Source organism: Octodon degus, unplaced genomic scaffold (genome assembly GCF_000260255.1).
Source record: "Octodon degus isolate 3935 unplaced genomic scaffold, OctDeg1.0 scaffold00013, whole genome shotgun sequence".
NCBI classification, from domain to species: Eukaryota; Metazoa; Chordata; class Mammalia; order Rodentia; family Octodontidae; genus Octodon; species Octodon degus.
In genome coordinates this window covers 22,263,894-22,286,817 of record NW_004524589.1, presented here as the reverse complement: position 1 = coordinate 22,286,817, position 22,924 = coordinate 22,263,894, and the positions used below count along the sequence as shown (strand labels likewise).

Below are 22,924 nucleotides of genomic sequence, written 5' to 3'. Positions count from 1 at the left end.
GTCCCAAGGGGATGGAAGAGGGTCTCACCCATGCTGCACCTGGGCTGGGACCAGAAATACGTTCTGTTTGCACAGGGTAGCTGGAAGCTCTCCCACACACCGGACCTGGGCTAGGACTGGGTCTCTATTCTCCTCCCTAAGTCCTCCAAATAACCCTTTTGTCTCCATTTTTATAAGAGCAACATTATATGGGCATGATGGTACACACCTGTGATACCACCTATGCAGGAGAGGGAGGCATGGGGATTGAATGTTCCAGACCAGTCTAAGCAAGTTGATGAGATCTTGTTTTAAAAAGTCTGGTACAAAGTTCCGTGTTTGAGCACTTCTCTAGCATACATGAGGTCCTGGGTTTAATCCCCAGCACCTCATTAAAAAAAAATGTTAGCATTACTAGTGAGCCTTCATTATAATTGAACACACATGGAATCAAACATGGTTTTATGAATGTTTAACCCTAAGAAAGGAAGACACAACAGATACACGAAGTCTGGTAGTTGTGGTTGGTAGAAAAATAGTCCTCCAAGATATTTGCATTGCAGTTCAGAGAAACTAGGTGTCTTAAAGAAGAGAGAACTAGGTTGCAAAAGGAATTAAGCTGGCTAATCAGTCGACCTTTAGATTTGGAGTGTATAGGGCAATCCAGGTGAGCCCAGTATAATTAGAGGAGGCCATGTAAGAAAGTTTGATAGGAGAAGCCAAATAGATGGCAATGTGAGGAAGATTTGGCTGGATGCTACTTGTTTGGAAGATGGTGAAATAAGATCATGAGCTGGGAATGTAAGTTGCCACCAGAGGCTGGAAAAGCTAGGACATGGGTTCCTTCCTAGAATGATGCGGGAGCATCACCCTGTGGAAGCCTTGATTTTAGCTCAGGGAAATTGTGTATTTCTGACCTCTGAAACCCTGATAGAATTGTGTTGTTTTACACCTCTGTTTTGAGGCCATTTGTTTGAACCTATAGCAGCATAGTTCCACGAGCTACGCAGCACTGTTTTGGAATCCCAGCCCCACAAATTAGTGTATGAGGTTGGGCAGGCAGGCAGTATCACCTCCTGGGCCTCAGTTAATCTGTGTGGAAAAGGGAACAATAAGGGTTACCAGCTTTTTTGGTGAGAATTTGAGCGAGATAGTTGGTGTAAATTGCATCAGTCTGCTACCTGGAGTAAAGTCAAAGCTCAGTAGTCCGTAAGCTGCCAAAACTAGTTCATTCCCTTGAAGGGCCAGTTCAACAATACAAGAATGGAGAATGCTGCGTGAGGGACAAGGGTGGCTGCAGCGACAGGACGTGTCACAGGAAGAGTGAGGCTGTGGGGTAGATGAAACAGGAGAGCTAAGTAAGAGGCTCCTAGGTGAGGCAGATAATTGAATTCAAATTACTTAGGAGGTAGATTTAGGATCAGTGTTTTACAATTACAGCAATGGAATCTTTGGACTTTTGTCACATAAGGATGACCAAAAGTGAGTCGTCCTTGTGAACTGGCAGCTACCTGGGGTTGGAATGTTTACACAGGGGCTGGTGTTGCTGGCGCATGATCCATATGCGTGGCCCTCAGGGATTGTGCACAAGAGAGCTCCGACTCCCAGCTGGATCTCTAGTTTTGCCGCGTAGTTTGCCTGGTTTAAATGTGCTTTATTGCTTCATAAAGTCCATCTTAGCATCATGTCTGTGTTTTTTTAAAGCAATTACTTGTTTTACTTTGGAGCACAGAACATGGATGATTTGAGGACAGAACTTCTTTTTTTTTTTTTAAAGACATGGCTATTTCTTTTTCTTTTTTTTTTAATTATTTATTTTTATTTATTACATTTATTTATTGTGTGTGTGTGGCCAGCTCAGCCCACCAGGGGGCGGGGCTGGCTGGCATGTGGTGCTGGGGGATCGAACCGTGGTCTCTGTGCTTTGCCAAGCTTGTTTCAAGTAGGTGCTTTAGACCACTGAGCCATCTCTCCAGCCCCAGGACAGAACTTCTTAAGCTTAAATTTTAACACTTAAAAAAAGTAGGCAACTTTTCAACTTGACTTTTGATGTAAGGCTTAATTTGAATTATCTGCAAAAATGGTTACTTAATTCATACTGCAGTTTGACAAAGCCTGTTACTGCTCTTCTGCGTAGTTAATTGTAACCTGAGTTAAACATTTCAGTAACTTTGAAAGTAGCCCTTTGCAGGGTACTCAGCCCTGCCTCCCTGGGCTTTCTGCTGCCCTGACTTGCCAGCTCTCAGTTGTCTGGGTTGGTGTGGTGGTCTTGGCTCTGGCTCTGCCAGACAGTGCTGGCAGAATACTCTCTTCCTGCAGCTGGCATTGTTTGTGCACATGGTCTCCTGCTTTGCTGCTTGGCAGTCATCTTTCCTAGTTTTTCCCTATTTCTGTTTTCACGTGTTACAGAATTGTGTTGCTTTCCTTCTCCTTGACTCTTTCGCTATCAGCAAATGAATGGCTTTTTGTTCTTCTAGAAATAGATAACTAAGGAAAGCTCTTTAAAAAAAGGAATGAGACTACCTGCTTATTTTTCTTATAAATACCTACTAATGTTAGATAGCTAATGAGTATTTACCTATAGAATACAGATATGCTGGTTGACATGTTACATTTATTATTAACCAAGCCATAAGATAGAGGGTGAGTTCTCCAAAGTAATATAAAAACAGTATCAGCTGGTCAAATCCATGCTTCAACTGCTTTGTTAATTAAAATGCAAATTTGGACGTGTTATTCACTGTGCTATAGGAGTTGCTTCAAAATAACTTTGATCACTGTTCACATGTCATAAGAATGGAATTTAAATACCATTGGTGATGGTCTGCTAGTAAGAGTTCTGTAATTTGTAGGTGACTCATGTATACACAAATGAGAAATAGTGCTGTAAGCCCTATACGACAATATTTTCCTCACTTTATTTGCCATGTATCTGGTTGTCTCCAAAAACTTGAGTCTCCTGGGGGATCTTTTTTTCCATGCAGGATGTGATTTAGCAGGACTGTGGTGGAGCTCAAGATTCTGTGTTTCTAACAGGTGCCCAGGCAAAACCAGTACTGCTGGTCTGTGGATCTTGCTTTGAGTATCAAGACCCCAGGGCTGCTGTTCTCCAGTGTCTCTGAACATCAGCCTCTCTTGCAGAATGTTTGGTTTTATAGCTTGTGTCTAGATGGTCCCACTCCAAAAGTTTCATGTGCTCAGAGGTGGGGCTTTTTCAAAACTGGCTGATTCTGGAGTGTGTGATGCTAGGATTAAGGGTGTATGATTCCTAAATCAGTCCACTGAATGGTTTGCCACTGCCCCAATCCAGGTGTCCTAGATAAGAGTGTGAAGGTGCAGAAAGAAGCTGCGAAGGTCCCTTGTTTTGCTATGTCTGTCGCTGCAAATTTTCTCCTCTGAGCTGCTTGTCTGCTATGCCACCCTGCCTTGGGGCCAGCCAAACAGGGACTAAAAGCTCTACAAACTGTGAGCCAAATAAACCTTTCCTCCATTAAGTGTGGCCCTCAGGTACTTCGTCTCAGCGGTGAGAAAAGTAACTGTGGCACATAACCTCCCTTGTGTTTTGGTGTGGCCAACTGGGGACCCGTGTCTGTCCATTATTCTAAGGTGTGGAGTCAGTTGAAGTTTTCTGTTGCCAATGTTAGTCATTGGTGTAGCTGCAGCTTCTTGAGTGCTTATCCACAGCTGCGAAAGTCTTCGGCACTGTTGTGCCAGGGCTAGAGGAGGCAGGAACTTTGGGGCCATGTCATAATGGAAAAAGAATGGAAGTGGCCAAGTCTTGTGGCCTGGGATTAAATTGCTTTACATCATCATGTGCTTGGACTCAGAGGTATTGTGTTTGTCTCCCTCTCACCCCTATCTCTGTCTCTCTGCCTCTGGAAAAACCTTTTCAAAACTAAGTATAGGTCCTTTTTACGGATTCCAGATCAAACTAGTGATGAGAAAAGTATTTAGCTGATTGATCAAGCTCTTTGGTTGATCGACCTTCTAGATGAAGTCTTCCTTGAAATTGGTAAGCTTTGTGGGAGCCTCATGCACACTGCTGAGCATGGCCTCATTGATGCTCAGAATTAGGATTTCAATAATACTTAGTTATTTTTGTAATAATTCCCTTCATTATCTTTTCTACATAAATACTTCTTTATTATTTATGGTAATTCTTGAGCCTGTGTGCTCAGGGAACTTTGGCAAAAATAGGTCTATTTGGTCTTATACATGTTTCCATATTTATTAAAACACAATTCCAAGATACAAAGTAGGCCTTCTGTCTGTCAGAATTCACCACACTTATACTTCGATCATTAAAGATTCTTTTATTTTTATTTCTCAGGTAAAATTGAAAGTAATTATTTAGGTGGGGTAAGAGTACAGGTAGGACAGTATACTGTTTTTCTTTTCAGTGCTGGGGATCAAACCCAGGGCCTCACTCTAGGCAAGTGGCCAACCACTGAGCTATATCCTACCCCCTAGTCTGCTTTGAAAAGGATGTAGACTTTTTCAATAATGAATTTTTAAAAAAAATTTTTTATTTCTTTAGGGAAGGGTCTACAGGGTGTTCAGGGTCACACTACTAGATTAGACTCATAGTGATCTGCCTGTTTACAGCCTCCCAAGAGCAGGGATGACAGGTGTGCATGCGCGCTACCACGCCCAGTCTCAGTTGCTGTCTCAGCATGCCCCATGGTGGGACCAGCTTATCAGTCCTGGGGATCAAACCCCTGACCCCTGTGCCTGCTTGCAGGTGCTTTATTCTGCTGAGCTATTTGGCTGGCCCAATATTGAATTTTTGGATGTGTAAGGGAAAAATCTGGAGTATACATATTGCCACTTATATAAATTATGCTCACAAAAACATTTACATCTTAAACACATTGGAGAAGGCATCATCCTTTAGAAAGTATTTAAGTAAGACTCATATAACATGAAATTAATCATTTTAAAGTGAGTAATTCAGTGGTAGTCAGTACATTTGCAACATGGTGAGCATGTCCAACATTGTACTATAAAACCTCCTGACCATTATGTCATTTCTTTTCCATTCTTCTTCTCTGTAGCTCCTGGCACCCGTGACTCAACCTTCTGCCTCTAGCGACTTATTGGCTATTTCAGTGAATATGAACTATGATCTATGTGTGCTTCTTTCACTTTGGGTGATGTTTTGGAGGGTCGTCCACATTGTAGCATGTTTCCTTATGCCATACCTTATAAATGGGCAAGTAATTTTCTTTGTACCACCTGACTTGTTTTCCATTGATTTGTGGTGGGACATTTAAACTTTTTCTAGCTTTTGACTGTTTATATAGTGCTTCTATCAATGTACATGTACATGTGGTTGTCTGTGAATCTTTTCAGTTCTTCAGTCTCTTCTTAGGGGGAACGCAACTTTTAAGGGAGAGGCATGGGTGGGAATGTGGGCTTGCGGGTGGAGAGGAAAGTAGCAGAATCACAAAGCAAGACAAGCGCGTATGATGTCTGATGAGTGCTAGAGCAGGCAGGACTAATTGTATTATTTAGGTTCTCTAGAGGAACAGAGTCCATAAAACATGTACGCAAAGGGGTTAATTAGATAGACTTATAGGAGGAGAGGTGATAGAGGAGTGGTGACAGAGACCACAACGGCTGTCCACAGAATCAGAATCAGAAACAGAAGAATCCACAGTGGCCATCTGCAGTGCTACAGAGTAGGAAGTGCTAGTAGCTTCTCAGTACAAGAAGATGGAAGCTGCAGAACAAGAGGAATGATGGAGGCAGCCGCAGTCCTCAGAGACTGGCCGGTGCATGGGAGAGTTGCAGTGTGAGTCTGCTTTAGGAAGCTGAAGAAACAGGAGGCCACTGTCCAGAGGCTATGCCAGCAGAGGTGGCATTCACCCAAGAAAATTGGAGTTCAAAAAATGGGCAAACCTTCTTCTTTCCCTTTTCTATTGCATCCAGGCTATAAGCCTCTTGGTTGCTACATGCACATGGGGGGGGGGTCTGTCCCCCTTCATTTGCTGGCCTACATGGTAGTCACCCGCAGTCACACCCACAGCTGTGCTTTGCTAATCTTCATGGCATGCTTTACTCCAATCAAATCGACATTCCATGATTAAGAGTCACTCTCATTCAACTTTGGACCCTTGATGTCTTCCCAACCACTTCCATCTCCAAGAAAATGGGTTGAACCGAGATGGGAATATGCCACTAGATTGGTGCTTATGGAAGGTAAAAGGAGCAATGGGAGGCTTGAGGATGAGGCTGGCTGACAGGGAGACATAGAAGGAGCTTTTTCAGTTTTGGGATATCCTTTATCCATTGCCAGTAGCTGTTCTTCACTGTTACTTATTAGCTCCCTGGAGTTATGATCATTAAGGATGCTTCATAGTATCTGTCAGATTCTCTGGTAGTTTTCATCCTCCCCTGATTACAGCTCTTTGTAGCACCTGACTTACCTCCTATGCCTCCATCCCTTTCCGAAAGCTCTTCCTCCTCTGGCACTAGAGAGCCCTTACTTTGTGTTATTATATCTCCAGCCGTTCTCTTTATTTTTGAGACAAGTTATTGTTACATCACTCAGTTGTCTTAGGTGGTCTTCAGCTTGTCACCCTATGCCTGGCAAGCATGAGGTTCTGAGTTTGATTCCTAGCACACATAAATATCCAACCAACCAAACAAACAAACCCACAAAAACTTGCGGCCCTTCTTTTTAGCCTCTCAACTAGCTGAGATTACAGGTGTGTGCCACTTTGCCTAGCTGGCCTTTCTCTCTCTCTCTCTTTTTTTTTTTTGAAACACTCTGTTCTTTTGTGTTCCATAATGCTATTCTCTTTTTACCTCTGATTTCTCTATACAACTGATCCCCCCTTTTAAACTGTCCTTAAACGTGGTAGTTGATTATGAATGCTTAATTTCCTTCATTTTTCTAAGAGGGCTCATCCACAGCCACAATTTCGATTCCTAGAATGTGTACTTGATTCCTCAAGCCTTATTTTAAGATCAAATATTGCTAATGAGTTTTGAACCTAATTTTCTGCTAGTTGGACATCTTGACATGTACATTTCTTTTTTTTATTGGAAAAAGGCTTTACATTTATTTCTATATAAAGAAAAATGTACTTGGATGGCATATATTATGTAATTGCATATATACATATATAATGTACAAATAAAATTAAGCATGTGTAATGTATAAGCTACTCCAAGTGATCAATAATTTTACTAATCAATGTATAATTAGATTCAAAAAGTGTATACAAAAAGTCACATGTCTATAAACTAACAGCAAATATTATAAAATATAATAAAGCATGAAAACAGTGTTATGTTAAATGTTTAATTATAATAGTTAATAAAAGATCTATAAAACGTTTTCTATAATTTTATTGATAAACAAATAGCAATGAGACAGCTTCAAATCAAATCGGAAGTACAGTTTAATAATTAACACATTGGACATGGACATTTCTATAACTTATCTTTAAACACTTTTTATTTCAAATTAATAAAAGTTCTTTCTTTCTCTTGTGGTAGCCAGCTTCTAAAGTGAATTTTACCTTTCAGTATTCATTCCCATGTAGTAGGCAATTGCACTCAATTAACCAGGTGATCTAGTGAAGAAATTTCATTCCTCTAGTGAAGAGACATTGAGGCATTGAAGTGCTGGTTAGATTCCTCCACTGAGTGTAGCAGACTTGAGAAAGGCAGCAACACAGGAATGACTGGTATTGACAACTGGCAGCCTTATGTTCCTAGCATTGGGAAACACTTTTCAGGCATAGATCAAACTAAAAGCATTGGCAGGAAAACAAGGTCTAAAGATGAGGTTGAGGGTGTGGTTGTAAAACCCTTAACATTCCTAGAAAGATTGAAGGTGGTGCCTGCAAGGTCTGTCCAGCCTGCTAATAGAGTGTCTAAGGAGCTTCAGGCAGTGAAGGGTTTCTCTTGAGATTCATAGATGTGGCTTTTGTCTATTGGAGTGAAACAGAAAGATTCACAGAAGATTTAGGGCTTCTTTGAGAGAATTGTATTTGCAGAAATTCTTACACTGAGACAAAATTATAAAATTAAGAGACATTTTGCACCCTCAGACTTTTATTAGAAAGTCAGGAAAGGAAGTAGACTGAGATGGGGGGAGGGGAGAGGAGAAGGGGACATAAAAAGGAAAAAGGTGTATTTTGTACATGTGCCAACTCCTCATGATGGATGCAATCATTATGAATTGCAAGTGTGTACTGATAAAAATTAAAAATAAAGAAAGCAGACCAACAAAGCTCCACAGCTGTAAATGTGGGTTTCTTTTCAAGGAAAAGTGAAGATTATTTTTGGGGTGGGATGAAGATTATAGTGGGTAGAGCCAAAAAGCTTGAAGTAGTTTCTGATCTGGAGTTCTAGTAAAGGAAATACCAACCTTGCATAGGTTGAAAATTTCTGTGGACCTGTAACTGCTGTGTACCTTTCATGTACCCGATGCTCTGCAGTGTCTATACTGATTGTGATATACCTGTGCCACCACTGGATGTTGAAAACAGGTGGTGGATAGGCAACTTCTTTTAGCTTCCTAGCAATCAGCTTGAAAAGAGCTCTACCCAGGGGCTATGCTTAAAAAATTATACCCAACGTACCTCATGTATACCTGGATCTAGCTTAGATAATGAGATTCCCAACTTTGGTCTGACCTTGTAAAGCATTGATAATTCTGGGGCTTGATTAGAAGTTAGTGAATTTTGCACGTGGAGGAAATATAGATTGCTGGGGATTCAAAGCAAAAGGTGGTAGCTGATCGTCCTGTGTTTCTTACCAGGTATTCATGTTCTTGTGTAGTGTTCTGTACACTGGACTGAGCTGACTTTTGTAACCAGTAGAATTTTGAGGCAATGATGAGATGTGGTTCTAAATGCTACAATATGCTTCCCTCTTGCTCTCTCTTGGGTTGCTGGCTTTGTCAAAATAATCCTGTGGAGATGTCCATTTGGTAGAGAATGGAGGCTTCCTGAGACAACTAGCCATGATTTGGCTGCTGGGTAAGTGAGCTACCTTGGGGATGACTCCCAGCTTCAGGAAAATCTTCAGATAACTGCACTCTGGACTGACATCCTGCCCACAGCCTGATGAGAATCCCCCAAGTCAGAGCCATTCAGTGAAGGCCACTTTCAGGTTTCTAACACTCCAAAATGTGGGACATCAACATCTGTTGCCAGGCCAGGGAGATAGCTCAGTGGTCTAAACCCCTGCCTGGAAAATACAAGGTCCAGGTTTGATCCCCGATACTACATGCTATGCTGGCCCTGTCCCAGGCCCACTGAGGTGGCCACTGAAACTGGGAGTGGTGGTACAAGCTTGTAATACCAGTGTTGGGGATGCTAAAATAGGAGGATCACTAGAGTCCAAGCTGCATAGTGAGACCCTGTACCAAATACATAAATTAAAAAAATGTTACCATAAGCAGCTAAGATTTGAGATAATGTGCTATGCAGTATAGGCCATTAATAGATGTACTAAAGTGAACTATACAAACCTGAGAACTTGTGTAGATTTTTTGACTTTCCCATCCTTAGTTTTTAGTAAGCATGGCAGTTTATTAATCGGTGGAAAGGTTAGAAAGAATATGGAACTCTTAAGCCATCTACCTTTTCTATTTATATATAGACTACCTCTGTACAGTCTTTGAGTGAAAAGGGTTAATAGATACCTTTAAGTTTCATCATTACATTTTTTTTCTTTTGAGAAGCCAGTTTTGGTCTGAAAGTATTGGGATTGCACATGTTTAGTGCAGGCTTCTGACATAGAGTATTTTATGGAAGTTAGACCATGAAGTATTTGTATGATGGATTGGGCAGAGATGGCCTCCTTCCTTTTGCAGAGAGAAGTGGTTTGCCCTGGGTAGTGGGTTACAGATTCATACACTGCACACTGTACAGATGAGGAAAATGGAGCCAGAGGGCTAACTAATCTTTCTAAAGGATGTAGTTGTTAGTGGTAGGGCTAACTTGGAGTCCAGCTACCAGTTTAGTTAGCTAAGATGGCTTTGGTTTGTCTTTTTTTGCTCATTTCAAGTAACGTGATTCCATGAAAAGAGTACTAAGTGCTTTCCTTTTATTATCTTGAACTGGGCGTGTCTTCTTGGTGTTGAGCAGACATGAAAATTTTATTTTACAATTGCATATCCCTTGAGGCAACTCTCTGCCAGGGCCTTTTGAAACTGCCAAATGAATAAATTTCCAGTGGGCCCAAATCCAGTAAGCATCTTGCAGATACCAATTCCAATCTCTGTATAACCCACTCCTGCCACATAGTCCATTTGTGGCTTTGTTCCCAAAGTCTTTCTGCTTTAAAACAATGTATTGAACTATGTTAAAGATATTCTGTGTGTGGTTAAGATAAAGGCTTTGCCTAAGACTAAAATTGAATTATACTTGTTTTTTCATGAACTTTGTGTGTAATGAAGTACAGTCACTTTAGATTTGAAGAATTTTTCTCTCTAAATATTCAGATAAGGGGCCGGGGAGATGGTTCAGTGGAATAAGCGCTTCCCTGGCAAGCGCAAGGGCCTGAGTTCAATCCCTGGTTCTGAAAAAAAAAAAAAAAAAAAACACCTCAGATGAAATTTGTGGAATGTGTGACTCTGTCCTTATCAACTTGTACACATAGTTAACCAGATAAATGCTATTATGTTTTATAAAATTGTTTTGGCTCTCAATTCTGTATGTCTTAAACTCAGTTACCATTTTGAGTTTGATTTTGTTTTAATACTTCATAATACTTTATTTTTTTGTGGTGCTAGAACTTGAACCCAGGGCCTCAAGCATGCTAGGAAGTCTTTTAACACTGAGTTATGCCTCTAGCTTAATACTTTGTAATACTGTAAATATTCAGAGCCAAACTGAGTTGATAGAAATACTTCTGCTACTTGACTTTTCATATTTTTTTGATGAGAAATTTGCTTCCTATAAAATTTGGAATTATTATGCCAAATTCCCTCCCTCCCCTTTGGTCTGTTCCTTACAGGACCAGATTTTACAACCATTCATTTGTGTCATCTGGCAAATACAAGTAGTAGGTTTTAAATATTATTAATATGACAATGAATGTATCTGTTTGTTTCTCCTGGAATTTTACCAATAAATTATTTCTCCCTTTTCTGCATAAAATCACATTAAATGTCTCATTAAGTTGCTAACATTTTGGCTTCTTCCATTTAAAAAATATTTATTTATTTATTTGGCACAGGGACTTTCTACATAGCTCAGACTCATAGTGATCCTCCTGTCTCAGCCTCCCCAGCACTGGGATTACAGGCATGCACCACTAAGCCTGGTTTCTGTGGTTTACACTGCAATATCCGGGCTCCAGGGTCTGCATAACATGTGGTATACGGAATCAAACCTGGGTCTTTGTGCTTGCCAGGCAGGAGGTTAGACTGCTGAGCTGTCTCTCCAGCCTGACTTCTTCCATTTTTGAGGACATCTTATTTAAAACAATTCATGTGTTTCAACTTCTAACTGGGTAATCCACTCTGCCTTTTACTGACCATAACCTGGGACAACTGCTCCCTTCCACAAATAGTGATTTTTTAAAGAATCACTAGCAATCAATGTTGCTTTTCACTGTGCCACCTTCTCTTGCACCTTCCCCATGTCTCTTGTTCTCCAGGAACCTAAGCGTCCTGCCTTGCCCCTGCCTGCTTTCCCCTCTAGTCCTTCCCGCCCCCGCTGCCATGCCACCTCAGCTTCTCCGCCTGTGGGATGAGCTGCCAGATGCAGGAGGAGTGAGTGCCTTCTCTGTGGCGGGCTGTCTTCTGGTCTGTGAAAGCTGGCCCTGGGGGAGGTGAGGTCTCAGGAGGCTCACACCTCAGAGGGGTGGCTAGTGTGATTAGGGGACATGCGTGTGTTGGTGTGTAAGGAGGACATTCCCTTGCCTGAGAGCCTCAACAAAGCAAAAGAAGCAGTTCATATCAGATCACCACAAACTCAGTCCTGTCAAAGTGCTTTTTTCTTTCTTTTTGCAAAGTAGCAACAATGAAGCCGAAGCTAATTCTGGTAGTCAAATGTGTGTGGTTGGAGTGCAGCTGACTGTAAAATAGGATATATTGTGGTCCCTGTTGGTGCCACAGTTTGTTAAAAAGCATTGGTTGGTAAATGGAGGATTGGGGTTTCGAAATTAGATACAAGGGCAGCTTTGGAGGAGGAGGTTAGAGTTTTCTTTTTCTTTTTATGGGGGGGGGGGCAGCCCAGGAGACAGGTGCAGGGAGTGAGTAATGTGCCACTCCTAAGCCACGCGGCTTAGCCAATGAGCGCCAGGCTTCCCCGTGGTCCTGTAGTATGGTTTCCCTGTCCGTCAAGAGCTAGCTCAGCGACCAAACCCAGATTTCAGGTGTGGTATTCCACAGTCGTTCTGTAATTTGTAATCATAGAAACAGAATGTTCCTCCTCTTATTTCTTCCCTGCCAACAGTTTCTGGGTGGGTGAATGTCAGTAGCTGGAGTTATTTTTAAAGAGGAGAGGTGAGGCTTGTCGTGCGAAGCTGGGAAGAGGGCGTTTGTTTGCAGAGCAGAGCTGACATCAAAGTGTAGATTACTGCTCAGTGGCTGGGCGCTTGTCCTATACCAGGTAATGTTTAACGTGCCAGTCACAAAGATCACAGAAACAGTATATGCCTGAGCACAAGATAGCACTACCTTTTATGCTCTGGAGACTGAGAAGCTCTGTGTGCCTACGTATTTTTTTTTTTTTTTTAAATATACATACGCGTTGGTCTTTCCTGGCTGTAATTGGACTTTGAATCTGGGAAGTTATATTATAAAATTTTTAACCTTTGAGAGCAAGCTTGGCTAAGCAACCACTTTCCAATTCTTTTCACAGGATAATGTAAACGTTTTTTTGAAAGCTTGTGAACAGATTGGATTGAAAGAAGCCCAGCTTTTCCATCCTGGGGACCTACAGGATTTATCGAATCGAGTCAATGTCAAGTAAGTTTCACTGGTTTGTTATATGTATATTTAAACTCGGGGCTTGCAGCTTAAGTGAAAATAATTGCTGAGAGCTCATGATTACTGAAAAACCATTCATCTCTGTTCTTCCTCTGTTCTCATTCCAAAATAGACTACTTAAAAAATGGCTTGAGGTCTGTCTGTGAATGTGAAGCTGTCTATAATCGGTAGTGTGTCATGCTCTTAAATCTCTGTGCTGAATGAAATGGTAGTTTATGTTTTAATGCTTTTCCAGGGTGGTAGTGTTTGCTTGCTAATGGTAAGGATAGCTTTTGTACTTATAAAGTATATTGTAGTTTACAGACTGAAAATAATTATTTACAAGTAATTTTTACAATATATGTACATAAGACTTTTTTTTTTTTTTTTTTTTTTTTTTGGTAGTGGGAATTGAACTCCGGGCTTCATGCTTGCCAGGCAGGTGCTGTGCCACTCAGCTACATCCCCAATTTCAAAGACATAATTGTTAACAAAAGAATTAGACTAACACAGTGGTAAAAAGAGATCTTGTTAATATTTGGAAGATAGACGTGCCTGGGACCACCTTGTAATGCCAGTAACCCTGTCAGTTGTGATTGCTTTTTAAAAAATGAGTTGTTCTTACTCTTTTTGATATTTGGACAAGAAAGCAAAAGTAGGGGTGAAAAGAGGTATGCTTTTAGATTTTAAGAAGAAAATGGTATGGTTTCAGGAAATTTGGTTTTAAACTTTTATGAGATTTTTTTTTCCCTATAAATCTAATTTGCTTACAGGAAATCAGTAATGAAGTCAAATTACCAGATAAATGTGGCAGCCAAATGATTTAATTTTATAATAATGACGGCCTCCTTCTAGGGGTTTAACATCTAATTAACATTTTTTCCTTGTAAGAAAATATATACTTTATTCTGTCTGGGCAAAAAATACAAGTGGAAAAATTGGTGTTTTCCAGTTCACATGAAGATTTAATTTATGTGGTTAATATCTCTGGTTAATAAGGGCCTGAGTTCAATCCCCAGTTCTGCCAAAAAAAAAATAATAATAATATCTCTCTCTTATAATAATATCTCTCTAATGTCAGTTGTTACTAAAAATTGACTATAACAATTTACATATGACCATTGTTTTATGAAAAAAATAACAATAAGTAACTTAGTATACACTGTCTTTTAACAGTACAACCTGAAATTTAAGTTGGCATTGGTTTTTAAAAAAGTCTAACAATATTTTAAGAAATGAGCCAGCAATTTCAGACCTACCTGTATAATTCTAGTGAAGGTTTGTCTTAATCCATAGCAGTAACTTATGCATGGCAAATAAGAGTCTCAGCATTCCTGACTGACATACAGTTGAGTGGTCCTAAGTTTCATCCCCAGAGTACTTACTTCTGCAGTAGAGAGGGTGTGTTTAGTTTTCATGAAAAATAAGAATTTAAATTAATGTTTTTCCTGATCATCATACTCTGATGGTCAAAGAAACTGTAGAGTTTGAAAGTCTTCTTTGTAAGTTGTTGATGCTCATTAAGGTAAATGTGCTTCCCTCTAAAATCATATTGCTTTGAAACTCTGTACCCTGTAGTTGAGTAGGCTACAGACTGAGTGAAACTTGTTGTTGGCTTGGTATCCCAAGAGTGCACATACAAAACTTGCCTGGAGCCTGCCTCAGGAGCCGTTGGGGCTAAAATGGCTAAGAAAAAACTCTATCAGAGCTCAGCCGTTAGTGAAATTACAGGGCTGACAAAGTGAAACCAGGAGGTCACGTAGTTACAGCAGCACTAGTGAGAAGTATGCAGAACAACTTGTTTTAGTGGAAACCACAGTCTATCAAAGCAAGGTGTGCCTCCATCTTCTCAGAGAGTGTGCCCCAGTGAGGACTTTGGCTTAGCTCGAGAGCTTTTCCCCTAATCAAAGTATTTTGTTCGATCAGGAATGAGGGTATTGGGCACTGCTGAGCCTTCCAGATAAGACCCAGGGGAGCTGGCAAATGACTGCTTTAAAAACATTGGCTGAGCTCTTAAACCTTGAGATAGCATTTTTTTTTTAAAGGAAGCAGACTTAAGGGAAGGCAAATAGTTACTTACTAAACAGTAATGCTTTCCTTAGTTTCTAGTCTTGCTCTTATGTAATATGGGGACTCCTGTAAGTTGAAAAACCTGCCCTATCATTATCGTAGATTAAAGACTTGATGTTGGTTAGATCAGTGGAACTCAACTGGAGGCATTCGTGCCCCTCTGAGGACATTTGGCCGTGTCTGGAGACATTTCTGGTCGCAATACTGGGGTAGGGGTGTCACAGGGATTTAGTGGGTCAGGAATGGTGCTAAGTACCCTGAAGTGCACAGGACAGTTGTCATGAGGCAGAATTTTTCTACTTCAAATAATAATGCTGGAGTTGAGAGATTCTGGCACAGACTTAGAATTCCTTGCTCATTCCCTCCTTGCCAGGAAAACAGCTGAGTGGAAAGGAAGGCTACTGCCTGTGACAGTCGTTTGACTCACTGCTGCAGGTCACTTCTCCACTGTCAGGCAATAATGTCTGCATTTCCTTGTTCCTGTGTTTATTCAATTGGAAATCTCATGATAATTTGTTTGAGAATGTAGTAATGGAAGTTGTATTGTGAGATTATTTTGCTCATCTGTATGTATTTAATTTAGCAAAAATGTGGCAAATGATTTGAGTATTTTAAGTGCTCGGTCATTACGCAGCTGCCCAGGGTGTAGCAGTGCCTAGCCCTGTTGCTGGCCTCACTGTAAACACAACGTAACCATAACATACTGCAAGCAAACAGGACAGATAGTTAATATCTTCCATGGTGTCCAGCGTGAGGTGGTTTTGTGAGGGGACAAACACACATGGGTGTATAGGGCCTGAGAGGTGTGTATGCTGAGAACGAACTGCTGGAGCAGAAACAATTAAAGAGCTGTTGGTAGCAAATAATTTCAGTAATCCAGACCTGAACTACAACTATTTTCCAGCAATTTGAGATTTACAAATAATTTGTAAATTTGTCACTGGTGAGCCAGAACTAGAGTATTCTTTATACTTTTGAAATTATACATACTCATATGGGATCTGATTTTCTAAATGAATGAAGTTAAGTTGCAGGAAGTAGTAGTTTGAACTTTTCCAGGTGTATTTGAATGATACCGTTCATCTTGGTATTGCATCTACTTGAGTCAGCTGCTATTTTTATTTTTGACGTCTCCTGACTTCATGGATAGGAGCAATCTTTACTTTTTCCTTTCCAATAGGATCATAAGCAAATTTATGATTCAGTCTCCATGAATGGCAGGTGGAAGTCTACCCCAACCTGAGGCATGGCATCAGTCTTACATCATATTAACAATACTTTGTCCTACATCTGTGCTGAATTTCACACACAGTCGGCACAGCTTCTATAAAAAGCGTGTAGGAGCATAAGCACACAAAATGCCATAGCACACCAGGGAGCTCTGATAGTAAGCGTTATGGATTTTGTAGTGGCATCTGGTCCTTAGCAAGAGCAGAACATTTGCTCCCTGTGAAAAGCAACTCCAGAGTGCAGCCCGGAGGCCCTGTACTGGGGAGCTCAGAGCTGGCAGAAGGCGGGGCTTCATGTTAAAGGTTTTAATTTTGTATGTGTAGTGCCTTGACTTAGAAACTAAGTCCTGTATTTAAACCATTGCTGTAAGCAATTTATTTCAAAACATTTTAAGGGGAGAATTTGAACATATTGTAAATATGCTGTTTTTTTTTTTTTTCATTCCACCCCCTACGATCCAATCCAGATTTTAGCACTTCTTCAGATACATCTGTTCTTAATGTGACTCAGGATGGTAGTGCTTTTCAGCACAGTATTTCAGTCATATGAAGAAAGTGTTTTCTTGCAGAGACTTACTCGGTCATTGGGTACTAATGTTTAAGTATAAAATGTAATTTTAAATAAACATTGATATTGCCCAAGGGGTTTTTAATATATTAAAGTGAGGTACAGAAATAAAATCTTATTTTTACACATGCCAAGTGGTAAAGGCATAGTGGTTGAAAACAAAATTAGTGTTAACATCTTCCATTGTTAACATAATGGAAGCTCAAAATATTTTAAGGGTGCTGAGTGTTCTCTAAAGCGTCAGGGTTCTTGGTTTTACTATAGTCATTCCTCAGGAGTCAAGGTCCCAGATGGTGTCCTCATTTAACAATATGCCAGTCTGCTTGAGATATGTAAGTGTATTTAAGATTTATTTCTGTAAGGAAAACATAATTTTGAATTCTTTAATTTCCACCCCTTTCTAATTTAAACTTGGTTTTTACTTCCTTTCTTTGGCAAATTTATCTTTCAAAAGGAGTTTTTAACATCTTAATCTTTGAAGGCAAGTTTAATGATATCTAAACTTAGATCTGCAACTTGAGCAGGGTGACTTCCACCTGTCAATTCATGTTACTATTTTTAAATGTTCTTTTCCTACCAATTTACCAGAAAATAAAAACAAAGGAATTTCATTGTACTGTCAGGCCCTGAACTGTGCCATTTTTTGGTATGAGGTACTTATTGGGAGGGGACTTATTCTTCGTTTTGAATTCTTGATCTGTTTCTCAGATACACAAGTTTCTGAAGGGTAGCTTTCCTTCCTAATTTCCATATTCTCTCACACCCTGTAAGCCATAGGGCTGGATTTTGTCTTGGCCTGCTGGGTATGATTTCATACCGAATCTGGCCAGGGTCCTTATCTTAAGAAGTGACCTCACTGATGTCCACTGCTTCAAAGAGTTTCACTTGGTGCCTAATCTGATTAGCTATTGATGTGAGTTAATTTATGAAAAGATGACAGTCTGTTACTTTTGTTATCCAATAGCATTTGTTTCATAACAAGGCCCTTAAAGGGCTAAACCAAAAAGATACTTTTGGGGAAGATACTCCTGTCTTTTTTTTTTTTTTTTTTAATAATTTTATTGAGAAACAAATAGCAATGAGACAGTTTCAAAACTGATTAGTAGGACAGTTTCAATAATGAATACATTGCATTTTGTTGTCTTCTTAGTGGTTATTCATAGTACAAGATGAAGACATGATGTCCTGTCCACAAACACTATTAGTATTCTATTCATTGAATTAAGAGAAAGTAGCTGTATATCTATCCTATTTTTATTTATTTATTTATTTTCCCCATTTTTTTAAATTTATTTTTTCCAAGTCTTTTGAATTATTGCTTGTAAATGACTCTAGTAGACAATGACCAGGGTACACAGCTCTATCATATATATCTCTAGTCTCCTTGGCTCCTTTTGGAAATATGAGCTTCATCAGTAATTAGAAGCATTAAGCGTTTGTTCTCTGTAGTTCATATTCATTTATTTATTCGGTACAGGGTCTTACTACACAGCTCAGACTCATAGTGAGTCTCCTGTCCCAGCCTCCCCAGCACTGAGATTACAGGCATGCGCTGCCACGTCCAATTTCAGTGGCCTGCTCAGCGTAGGGGCAGCAGGCATGTGGCACTGGGGATAGAACCCTGGTCCTTGCACTTGGCAGGCAGGCCCTCAGACCGCTGAGCTTTGTCCCCTGCCCTGTATTTCATATTCTGTTCGGGCCTGATTTCACTGATCATCTGTGTGAGGATATAGGGGTATTAGGGTGTGTATGTTTGAATGTATTTCTGGAACTACAGTAGAAAATGACACTTAATCCAGGAAGAGGAAATTTTGATTTTAGAGCAGCCATTCAACCAATTTATCATATAAGGTGCATTGATTTAGTACCTTCAGTGACTCTGAGAGGCAGAGGCAGGAGGATCATTAGTCCAAGCCAGGGCAGGACAAATTAGCAAGTTGCCAAGCCCCTGACTTACACCTCTGTAGACAAGAAGGAGACTGGCCCTTAACAGGGATTCACATGGTAACTGGGGAGAGGGACCCCCAAGTTCCCAGCTGGAATACGTTGTTTAAAGGTAAATGCACAGACATCTCTGGGGAACACAGAGGTGTGCAGCCATTTCACCTTTCCAATCAGAAAACTTTTAATTGAAGGTAACAGATTTTTTAATCTGAGCTTTCACAGTACTGTTTTTTCCCCCCTCCCCACCTACGTATTACTGTTGCTAAGACTTGAAACTCCATGAGGGAAGGGGGCGCATATCAGCTCCTTGATGCCTGGCACTCTAGGAGTAAATGTTTAAAATTGGATTTTAATTATGAAGATTCCTGAGTATTTGAAAATCAGACTCTGAAGATAAGGAGAAACTGTTTTTCTTCATTGCCCACCCTTCCTCTTTTTATTCTCATCACTCAAATGCAAATCATATCTGGCAGACAGTCACTAAACTTTTGGTTTCAATTGCCTTATCAGACTAGAATAATGATATAGCATATTACAGTCTGAAACTTCTAATGTTTGAAGAGTGTTTATTTGCTGCCCATAGATAATAAAGTAAAACCGGAACTTTGAATCTAGTTGGTGGAAGTTTAATACATTCTCCTATTGATATGCAATGATAGATACTAATTTGCTTAGCAGATGTTTGAAAGATGTATATTTACATATATGTTTACATAGACTATTAGAACATTGCTATGTCTTTATGTTGTGGTCATTCATGTTTCATCTTGTGAAGTAAATATAAAAGGTATGCTTAAGACTGGAGTGGAAAAAATGGTGGCATACAGGTAGTTGGAATATTTTATAGAAACTCAAGGGCAAGAAATAGAATTTTTGAAAAGCAAGAACTCACAGTAAAGGTGATTTTTTTTTTAATAAGAAGTTAATAAGATTACTAATAGGCATTTTCCCAACAAATTTACAATAAGCCTTACTCTTTCAGAAGTCAAGCCCCCGCCTTATTGCCTCTTACCTTTGTCTACTATTAAAACCCAAAATATTACCGCCCACTCACCATCACAGTTATTGACTTCGGCATAATTAAAACTCATTTGAAGACTATGAGCACAGAGAAACTCGAGGATTTCTTAACAGTTCAAATAAATTGTTTTCTACCAAGCCCCAGGCTGAGTTTCAGTCTTTCCTGGGGGATGGACAGAGACCGCACAGGAAGCGTGAGTCACTGTCTGTAGCCAGAAGTATCTTAGATGAGAGCAGAGATTGGGTGTCCCTGACTGGTCTCATAGTGACAAGTTACTTTCTCTGCCCGATAGGTTGGTTCTCTGGACACTCACCGTTAGGGCAGATTGATTGATTGCCCTTGGACTCACTCACTTTCTAGTTTATGGGACAAAATACCTCATGCACATGACTTGTAGAAGGAGAGGTTTATTTTGGCTCATACCCTCAGTCTTGAACATCCGGCTGCACTTCAGAAATGTAGCAGAGGGGCATGACAGAGGAGGCTAGCAGAAGAAAGCCATTCTCCTGTGACAGCTGAGGAGCTGGGGACAAGAATACTGTTTTCCAGAACATGTGCCCAGTGACCCAACTCTACTCAGGCCCCAACTTCTAAGAACACATTCAGCTCCTGAACTCATCAATGGATGAGTACCCTGATGAGTGGAGTAGCTATGAACCCCGCATAGAGGGGCGAGACTTGTGGGGGACATTTTAGATCTAAACCATCAAGCATTAAACCTTGGTGTGCTGAAATCTTGGGCTATATCAAAAAAAGGCAGATGCATATACTGGCTACATGGAACTTGGCAAACGATACACTTGGGTGATACCCCTGCCTCCTAAGAATGCTGTGATGATTGAGTGAAGTCACACATAAGGTGTACAGTACTTGACATAAGTGTTAAGTAACTTTTATGAAGTTGTTATTATGAACATTTTCATAATCTAGATCCTTTTTTGATAAAGATACATGCCCCTTGGGGGGAAAATCTCCATTGGGCACTTTAATTGTGATGATAAGCTATGCATCTTTGTTTTTGAGAATTTAAGTGTTTCAGACTTAATCTTTTCTCCTGGGAGCAGATATTAAAAAATGTTATTTTTTATATTTGCATTTATTAAACTTATTATAATTTATTTTTAGACTGGTAAAGCAGGAGACCATTCTTGCTGGGAGAGGCCCCGCTTTGAACTAGGCCGTTTGTACTGACCGCTGTCAGGGTTAACAGGACTTGCTTGGTAGGCTCAGGGCAACTTGGCAAAGAAATCCCTGAATGAATATCAAATATCTAAATGTTTTCCAAGTTGCATCTATCTTTCATTGTTTCATTACACTATCATTTTGGTGGCTGCAAGATTTTAAAAAAGTGTTTTCGTTCTGTATTTTTTTCTTTTTAAGGAAATGTGGAAATAATCTTCAAAGGAATTTGTATCTGGGTAAGCAATTTGGCTGGCATATTGCTAGACTTCTTTGGCTTACTACTGCGAAGGAAAAATCTCTAATGGGTGTTATTTATCTCTTGCTCAGTTTTATGTATGATTGTGTATATTCACCTATAAAATATGCAAAAATAGAACACACATGTACATGTCTGAAGCCTTATAATCTTTATTGATTTCAGTGATGAATTCTTCTCACCAGAGAGGTTTGGTTTGTGTCTTAGTGGAAAAAAATAGGAGCATTTTTTCCCCAAGCATTCAGAATCCAAGATTATATAGAAGCAAGGCTTGATATCTTCTTTTCTTTATTTTTCATTCTTCCATACTACTTGCAAGAAAGTGGCAGGGAATGACAAGGAGATAGCTCAGTGGCACAGTGCCTGCCTGGCAAGCACAAGGTCATGAATTCAATTCCTGGTACTAAATAAATAAATAAATAAATAAATATATCTCTTAATTAAGACCCTGATATCCATAGATGCTACAAGCTGTGTTTTTGGGACTGGAGACTTCTCTTTCCAGTGGCGAGAGAACCCTGTGCAGTCTTGATGGGGGACAGGAATAGGGCAGGTGGGTGGTGTGCAGGTGACGTCTGTGGACATTTTGTCTTGTGTTTTGTCATTAGTATCCAATGAATATTTGTTTTTACTATGTACAGATCCTGAACACTGTGAGTAGTAAGTAAAGAAAAAACAGATGCCTTGTCTGCTTTGATCTTAAAACCAAAAGTAGAGAAAAAATTTAGTTTTGCGTTTGAGGCTTAAAGAAACATTGAAATGATTTCTAGTCGACAACTCTTGAGGGACTACTGGAAGCAACAATAGCAATGAGATTACAAAGCCCAGAACATCTCAGATACTCCCTATCACTGGAATCAACTAAGCCTAGATGAACTAACTAGATGAGAGTTATCAAGCCCTATCAGATATCTTACATAAGTTATTTCTAAACTAATAATAGCCCAGCCAGGAATTTCCCTTCTGCTTCGGATGCCTGAAGTGAAACGAGGCAGAGAGAAGACAAACTTCCTTGGCTGTCTGACCTTGAGCAAGTAAGAGCTAGGGTTTTAATTCCTTCTTTTCTTTTTGTGCAGTACTGGGGATCGAACTTGAGACCTTGCACTTGCCAGGGAAGCACTTATGCCATTGAGCTGTCTCCCCAGCAGTAGGGTTTTAATTCTTGGAGTGTCTTTGCCTGTAAAGCATGGGTTCCTTCCATTCCTTTAAGTGAAATTCTGTATCACTTGTAATTTTTTTGTTTTAATATTATTTTGTACTCTTTAAAAAATATGGTAGGAAACTACCATAAAAATGTTTCTTAAAAAAAACCAACAAAAGAATTTAAACAGCCTTTAACAATTTGCTGATTTTTTTTTTTTTCTAGTTCTATGTATCTCATGTTGCCACAAGTTATTCTTTAACCAGGCTGGCTTTACCCAAAGTGGATTTTTGTACAGAATTGACAGTTGTCTCATTTCATGTGTAGTAAATATCCTTGTGTTATGATTTTACGATTTTTTTCTACTTTGTGTGCTAAGTAGCTTCATGTGGCTATATTATGGTAGGCCATCAAATCTACACTACTCAATTTTTATAATCTAATTTTAGGGGAATGTTAGATGCAGACAAATATGCCTTGTGACAGACAAAGTGGTGGTACAGCTGTGGATCTTTAACACTGACTAGTTGAAGAACTATAGAATATTTAACTTTATTGATAGCTGTACATAAATACCTTTGTAGGTTTTATGAC

General features: G+C 39.8%; 1 protein-coding gene across 6 annotated transcripts in view; it reads left to right on the top strand.

Annotated features, from left to right (window-relative positions):
- The window catches only part of Lmo7 (LIM domain 7), a 147,812-nt gene that overhangs the window by 37,010 nt on the left and 87,878 nt on the right, over nt 1-22,924 (top strand). For 2 of the 6 annotated variants that reach the window (XM_023709621.1, XM_023709609.1), the window contains exons 1-2: nt 12,462-12,560; nt 12,813-12,919. The gene's annotated coding sequence lies outside the window, so the exon portion shown is untranslated. Of the gene's footprint in view, nt 1-12,251; nt 12,325-12,461; nt 12,561-12,812; nt 12,920-22,924 lie in introns of those variants that run through there. The other 4 variants (XM_004626284.2, XM_023709612.1, XM_023709610.1 and 1 more) reach the window with 3 other exon arrangements.